This window comes from Aethalodelphis obliquidens, unplaced genomic scaffold (genome assembly GCF_003676395.1).
Source record: "Aethalodelphis obliquidens isolate GAN/ISIS:26980383/991018 unplaced genomic scaffold, ASM367639v1 scaffold73, whole genome shotgun sequence".
NCBI classification, from domain to species: domain Eukaryota; kingdom Metazoa; phylum Chordata; class Mammalia; order Artiodactyla; family Delphinidae; genus Aethalodelphis; species Aethalodelphis obliquidens.
In genome coordinates, this window is record NW_020838017.1 from 4,073,446 (window position 1) to 4,081,545 (window position 8,100).

The window sequence follows — 8,100 nt, forward strand, 5'->3', positions numbered from 1 at the left end:
GCACAGGGAGATCAGCTCGGTGCTTTGTGATCGCCTGGAGGGGTGGGTTAGGGAGGGTGGGAGGGAGGGAGACGCAAGAGGGAAGAGCTATGGGAACATATGTATATGTATAACTGATTCACTTTGTTATAAAGCAGAAACTAACATACCATTGTAAAGCAATTATACTCCAATAAAGTTGTAAAAATAAAGATATTAGAGTTACCATAAATATCTGATATAAACTAACAAATTACTAACATAATATAATGCCATAAAATCATTTATTTTAACAATTTTTAATTTATAGTCAAGGTATACTAGAAAATACTGGGATTTTGAGTCTGACAAATGTGGATGAAAAATATGGAATGCTTCATGAATGTGTGTGTCATCCTCGTGCAGGGGCCATGCTAATCTTCTCTGTATCATTCCAATTTTAGTATATGTGCTGCCGAAGAGAGCACCTTATTTATCTTATGAGGGACAGTTTGCACCTGTAGCATAAACCCTGACAGTTGGTTTTTCTTTTTGTGATGCAAGTGTCTGACTTAAGCTTTGATTGCCAAGGGAGCCACTTCAAAGAGGCATCCACTTCAAAGACAGCTATCTCTTATAAACACCTTGCCAGCCACATAACTAGATAAAGAGCCAGGCTAGGCTGCCCCCAACTGCCCCAGCCTCCTTTGTTTCAGAGCTTTAAAAAAATAACAGCTTTATCGAGACATAATTCACATACTATAAAGTTCACACTTTAAAGTATACAATTCAGTGGTTTTTAGTATATTTACAGAGTTGAGCAACCATCACCATTACCTATTCCAGAACATTTCTGTCATTCCAAAAAAAATAACCCCATACCTATTAGCAGTCAGTCAGTCCCAATTCTCTTTCACCCATCCCCTGGCAATCACTAATTGACTTTAAGTCTCTAGTTATTTGCCTATTTTGGATATTTCATATAAGTGGAATCATACAATATGTGACCTTTCGTGTCTGGCTTCTTTCACTTAGCATGTTTTCAAGGTTTGCCCATATTGTAGCATGGGTCAGTATTTACTTCCTTTTTACTTCTGAATACTATTTCATTGTATTGCTAGACCACATTTGTTTATCTACTCATCAACTAAGGAACACCTGAATTGTTGAAAATACTCTTTTAAAATTACACAGCATGAAACAATCCCACATAATGTATACGTGTACTAATAATGATTGCTAATATTTATTGAGCACTTACTATATACCAGGGGTTGTTCTAAATGCTTATATGTTTTACCCCATTTAATGTTCACTTCAAACCTATGAGGGTGCTGTCACTATTATTCCCATTATTTTTATGAGGAAATTAGGAAATAGGGAGATTAAGTAACATATCTCAAGATAAAGAGCTAGTACGTGATTCAAACCTAGGAAGTCTGTCTGTAAAGCCTGCACTTTATTTTTCATTAAAAATTATTACATAATAAAACTGACTTTTTTGGGGGAATATACATTTCTATGAATTGTAACATACACTGCCACAATCAGATAAAGAACTATTCCATAATAACAAAATATTATTATTCCATAATACCATGTTTTAAATTCCCATTCTGTGTTTTAAATTCACCAATAAAAAGAAGACCCTTGAAACCCTAGGTCCCCATACTTGATCCCAATAAAAGCAGAACCCTAGGCCTGCTGCCTCTCTTTCTCTACCCCTGACTTCACCGTGTGGCCCGAGGTGTAATGTGTAATTTCCAGAACCTTTGAATAATAACCTTTTTTCCAAAGTTTCCTGTTGGTTATTGCTGAGGGCATCTTACAATCATGATAAGAACCACAAGGGTCCAGCAACAACACTAGTTACTGATAGGTTGAGACAGGCATAAAACAGTACTCTTGACTAACATCTCCCCATTTCTCCTACCTCTCAGCCCTTGGTAACCACCACTCTACTCTCTGTTTCTATGAGTTTGGCTTTTTTAGATTCCACATAAGTGTTATCATGCAGCATTTGTCTTTCTCTGACTTATTTCACTTAGCATAATGTTCTCAAGGTCCATTCATATTATCTCAAATAGTAGCATTTCCTTCTTTCTCGTAAGTGAATATTTTTCCATTGTATATATGTATACTACAACTTCTTTATCAACTCAACCCTTGAGGGACACTTGGATTGTTTCCATATCTTGGCTACTGTTAATAATGCTCCAATGAACATGGGAGTGAAGATATCCCTTCAAGATCCTGTTTTCACTTCCTTTGGATACATACCCAGAAGTGGAATCACTGGATCATATGGTGATAGTTCTATTTTTAATTTCTTGAGAAACCTCCATACTGTGTTCCATAGTGGCTGCAATAATTTACTTTCCCACCAACAGTGCACAAGGGTTTCCTTTTCTCCACATCCTCACCAACACTTAACTTCTGTCTTTTCAGTGACAGCCATTCTAACAGGAATGTGGTGATAGCTCATCGTGGTTTTGATTTGCATTTCTCTGTTGATTAATGATGTTGAGCTTCTTTTCATGTATCTGTTGGCCATTTGTAGGTCTTGTCTTCTTTGGAAAAATGTCTATTCAGTTCCTCTGCCCATTTTTAATCAGATTTTTTTCTGCTATTGAGGTGTATGAGAACTTTATTTAGATATTAACCCCTTATTAGATATGATTTGCAAATATTTTCTCCCATTCCACAGGTTTCCTTTTCATTTTGTTAGTGTTCATTTTGTTGAAAAGAAGCATTTATTTTGCTGTGCAGAAATTTGATGTAGTTCCACTTATTAATTTTTGCTTTTGTTGCTTGTGCTTTTGGTGTTACATACAAAAAATTTCTGCCAAAACCAATTTCAAGAAGGTTTTTCTTATGTTTTCTTGTAGGAGTTTTATTGTTTCATGTCGTATGCTTAAGTATTTAATCCATTTCGAGTTAATTTTTGTGAGTGGTGTAAGGGGTTCAATTTCTTTCTTCTACATGTGGTTATCCAATTTTCCCAGCACTATTTATTGAAGAGACTATCCTTCACCCATTGAGTATTCATGGCTTCCTTGGGAAATATTAGTGGACTGTATATGCTAGGATTTATTTCTGGTTCTCTCTTCTGGTCCATTGGTCTATATGTCTGTTTTTATGCCAGTACCATACTGTTTGGATTACTATAGGTTTGAAATTAGGAAGTGTAATGTTTCCAGTATGTTCTTCTTTCTTATGATTGCTTTGACTATTCAGGGTTTTCTGTGGTTTCATACTAATTTTAGGATCTTTTTTTCTATTTCTGTGAAAAATGCCATTAGAATTTTGATAGGGATTGCATTAACTCTATAGATGGCTTTGGGTAGTATGGCCATTTTAAACAATATTAATTCTGCCAATCCTTGAGTACAGAATATCTGTCCATTTTTTGTGTCTTATTTAATTTCTTTCATCAAAGTCTCATGGTTTTGAGTGTACAGATCTTTCATCTCCTTTGCTAAATTTATTCCTAAGTATTCCATTATTTTTTATATTACTGTGAATGGGGATTGTTTTTATTTCTCTTTCAGATGCTTTACTGTTAGTGTGTAGAAATGCAAGTGATTTCTGTATGCTGATTTTGTATCCTGCAACTTTACTGAATTCATTGATTAGTTCTAACATTTTTTGGTGACGCTTTTAAGATTTTCTACATATAAGATCATATAATTTGCAAATAAAGAAAATTTTACTTCTTCCTCTTTGATTTGGATGCTTTTTATTTCTTTTTCTTGCCTGATTGCTCTAGCTAGGACTTCCAGTACTATGCTGAACAGGAGTGGCGAGAATGGATATTCTTTTCTTGTTCCTGATCTTAGAGGAAAAGCTTTAAACATTTTACCACTGAGTATGATGTTAGCTGTGGGTTTGCCCAAAGCGTTTATTATGTTGAAATATGTTCCTTCTATACCTAGTGTAGAGAGTTTTTATTGAGGGGATGTTCAATTAAAAACAAATTATTTTATTTATTTTTGGCTGTGTCAGGTCTTAGTTGTGGCATGCAGGATCTTCGTTGAGGCATCTGGGGTCCTTCATTGCAGCACATGGGTTCTCTGTTGTGGTGTGCGGGCTTCTCTCTAGTTGTGGTGTGCAGGTTTTCTCTTCTCTAGTTGTGGCACACAGGCTCTGGGGTGCATGGGCTCTGAAGCTGTAGTGCATGGGTTCCAGAGAGTGTGGGCTCTGTAGTTTGCAGCATGTGGGCTCTAGTTGAGGCATGTGAGCTCAGTAGTTGTGGCATGCGGGCTTAGTTGCCCCGCGGCATGTCGGATCTTAGTTCCCTGACCAGGGATCGAACCCGCATCCCCTGCATTGTAAGGTGGATTCTTTACCACTGGACCACCAGGGAAGTCCCAAGAGGATGTTCAATTTTGTCAAATGTTTTCTCTGCATCTACTGAGATGATCATATGGCTTTTATTTTTCTTTTTACTAATGGGGTGGAATATTGATTGATTTGTAGATGTTGAACCATCTTTGCATTCCTGGGATAAATCCCCCTTAATCATGGTGTACGATCTTTTCAATGTGCTGTTGAATTCAGTTTGTTAATATTTTTTGAGAATGTTTGCATCTTTATTCATCAGGAGTATTGGTATAGTTTTCTTTTCTTGCAGTGTCCTTATCTGGCTTTGGTATCAATGTAAAGCTGGCCTCCTAGAATGAGATTGGGAGTGTTCCCTCCTTCTCCTCAATTCTGGGGAAGAGTTTTAGAAGGATTGATGTTAATTTTTTAAATGTTTGGTTGAGTTCACTATCGAAACCATCTGATCCTTTTCTTTGTTGGGAGGTTTTTGATTACTGATTCAATCTCCTCACTCATTATTGGTCTGTTCCAATTCTCTGTTTTTGCATTATTTAGTCTTGGCAGGTTGTATGTTTCTAGTAATTTTTCTATTTCTTATAGGTTGTCCATTTTCTTGGCATAAAATTGTTCATACTAGTTTCTTTTTTTAAAAAAATTTATTTCATTGAAGTATAGTTGATTTACTATGTTAATTTCTGCTGTACAGCAAAGTGATTCAATTACACACACACACACACACACTTTTGTGAACTTGGAAATATATATCTCTCCCCAGATTTGGGAAGTTATTAGCCATTATTTATTTAAATGAGCTGTCTACTAATTTCTCTCTCTTCCTTCTGGGACCCCAATGATGCAAAACTTTTTTTCTTTTAATGGTGTCACATATGTACAGTAGGTTTTCTTTATTCCTTTTCATTTTTTCCTTTTGCTCCTCTGATTGGATAATTTCAATTGGTCTGTTTTCTTGTTCACTAATTCTTTCTTCCGATTCATCAAGCCTACTGTTGAAGCTCTCTATTGAATTCTTAGATTCAGTCATTATATTCACCAGCTCCAAGTTTTCTGTTTGGTCTTTTTTTATCTCCTTTTTGAACTTCTCATTTTGTTCTTGTACTGTTTTCCTGATATTGTTAAATTGTTTATCTGTGTTCTCTTATAGCTCTCTGAACAACTTTGGAAAAATCATTTAGAATTCTTTGTTGGGAAATTCCTGAATCTCTACTTCTTTGGGGCCAGTAACTGGAGACTTACTATATTCCTTTGGTAGAGTCATGTTTTCCTGATTCTTCATGATCCCTATAGCTTTGCTTAGCTGTCTGTACATCTGAAGAAGCAGTCATCTCTTCCAGGCTTTATGGACTTAATTTGATAAAGGAACACTTTCACCTACAGGAGGGGGCATCCTGGAGCATGACACCAGGTCCAGTGGTACAAAGGGCTACATGTGATGACACTGGGTCCAAGGTGGCATGATGTCCATTAGGCTCAGTCTGCTGAGGTCCACAGCATGGACGAATGTATGGTTCTTGGTGACTGCAGGGAGTCTTCAGTGTCTGCAAGAGCTTTGGGGATCCTCAGTGGCACCTTCAGGTCCAGCTAGTATGGACTAGGAGGGCAGGCAATGGTGGTGCCTGGAGCTGGTGGTGTGCGCACACTTGGCTGTGGGGCCAGCTACGGGTGCCTATGTAGTGGCAGGGTCTGGTTACAGACAAATGTAGTGGTGCAGCCCAGGGCAAACTATGGGCTTACTGGAAGCTGTAGGGGCTTTGCTCACTTGTGACTACATAGTTGTCCCTCCACAACCAGGCCCTGCACTAGGAGCCTGTGATGAGGGTTGGGCCAGGGCCATTCAGGTACACAGCTAGAGGGGCTTGCTGCAGATGAACATGGTAGTGCAGGCCAGGACAGAAAACGGCCTAATCTGGGCCCGCTGCAATTGCAGGGACCCCGGCTGTCAGCATGCCATCCTGTAGCTGCACAGTCTCCCCCAAGGTGTGCTCACAGTAGTGGAGGCTGGTGACAGGTGTCAGGCAAGCAGCATACCAGCACGTATCTGGAGGGTGATTCCCAAGCATATGCACAGCGATGGGGTTCCTCTGTGGGAGTCTAGGCTGGCGTTTTGCATTTGCATAGCCACAGAGGTCTGGGCTGGCTGCAGGTGCAGTCCCTGGGCTCTAGTAAGGACAGGAGGGAGGGAGCAGGGAGGTACTCTGGCAGCTGGCATCAATGAACATGAATACCTGTGGGGCAAATTCTGGTGAAATCTGTAAGGGGGGGTCCATATCAGTTGTGCTGACCACTGGCTTCTTCAGTGGCAAAATCTGCTCAGTTTGTCCGCAAAGGAGGTCACTGTGAACCGAAGTGACTCCTCCTATGTGGCTGCTGTTGGTAGCTCCTGCTTTTCTTCCTTGGCTCTTCTTTCCTTAGCTGGCTCTATACATCTCATCTTTGGCAGTCTGGGTCGGGTAAAACTGAATTGAGACCTTCACATGGTACCTGGAAAGGCTGTGGAAGCTGGTTGCTCATCCCGCTCTACTTCTCCTGGCAAGGGGGACTCTTTCTACCTGGGAAGTTCCCTCTTGGCATGGAGCAATGCTCGCTTGGGGGATGGGACGGTTCAGGCAAAATGAAGCTGTCTTTCTTCTCTTCTTGTGTGGTTATGCTCAGGGTTTCCTCCCACTGTGTTGCTAAAGTTCCTTAAGCAGACTCCAGAGCTTTCCCAGAGCTGCTTTTGTTCATGGATAGCTGTCTAATTGTTGATCTTTGTGAGGAGATGGAGGCTGGAGTGATGTCACCTCCAAGAAAGTATATAAAATGCTTAGAGCACAGAATGAGTGCTATATAAACATTTGCTTTAACTATTACAATGGTTACTGTTAATGTTGCAACTGGAAAGAGTTTAGCAGACATTGGTCCAAAATATACCTTTACCCTTTGGTAGCTGTATGGTTTAGGCAATTTAGTTCACCTTTCAGGGTCTCGGTTTTCTCATCTGTAAAGTCATACCTCATAGGTTTGTTATGAGAACTCAGGGAGATAACTAGTTAAAGTATCCAGCAAAATGTCTGGCACCCTGCTTGCTCAATACATGGTGATACTTTTCCATCCATAGTAAGTTAACATAGATTGGGTGCCAGAATCATTTAGTCACATTATTCAGGTAATTACATACAAGGCACTAATAGGGATGATCAAAGCTGGTCCTTGGATTGTCACTGCTTCTGCTTGAGTGCAGTATGTGCTAACCGTTAAGCTTGATTAAAATTAACATCCAAGGTCTCTTTGGAACTTCAATGGCAAGGGCTACTGAAAATATTTCTGTGAACTCCGTAGCTCCTGAGAATATACAGTCTCACTTCAGAACAAAGTGTATTTTCATAAGAGGCATGGAAATTGTTTACCAGCTCCTGGAGGATTTGGTTACAGCCCCAAGATTGCTTAACAGCCATAAATGAATGCTTTTGTCTCACTGGAGTCAGCTCACTACCATGCAGTATCTGGAGGAATGCAACTAGGGCACTGAGATCTTTCCCCAGAGGGTGCCATCACTGCTTGCCTGGTTCCAGAACATTGCCTTGTGTCTTTTGTCCCTTTTATCCCCTGCTTACATGGCATGGACTTACACTCCCCCTGCTTTTTTCCTCTGATACCTTTTCTGGCTCACAAAAGCGCATCCCCAGCCCTCCCTGACCACGCCCCCCACACAAAGCAGCTTCCTCATAGCATCACATTGTCTATTTGCTCCTCTTGCTCTTATTTCTTGGAAGAATCTAGCTTTCAGGCTTGATCTCTTACTTCTTGAGGGGCCAAGAAATG

At 39.9% G+C, this 8,100-nt stretch overlaps 1 non-coding gene across 1 annotated transcript; it reads right to left on the reverse strand.

The window, feature by feature from the left end:
* Positions 1–339: 339 nt before the first annotated feature.
* On the reverse strand, positions 340–446 carry LOC113612223 (U6 spliceosomal RNA). The gene has a single exon (XR_003429782.1). It is a non-coding gene; the product is annotated as a U6 spliceosomal RNA (small nuclear RNA).
* Between the last annotated feature and the right edge of the window lie 7,654 nt (positions 447–8,100).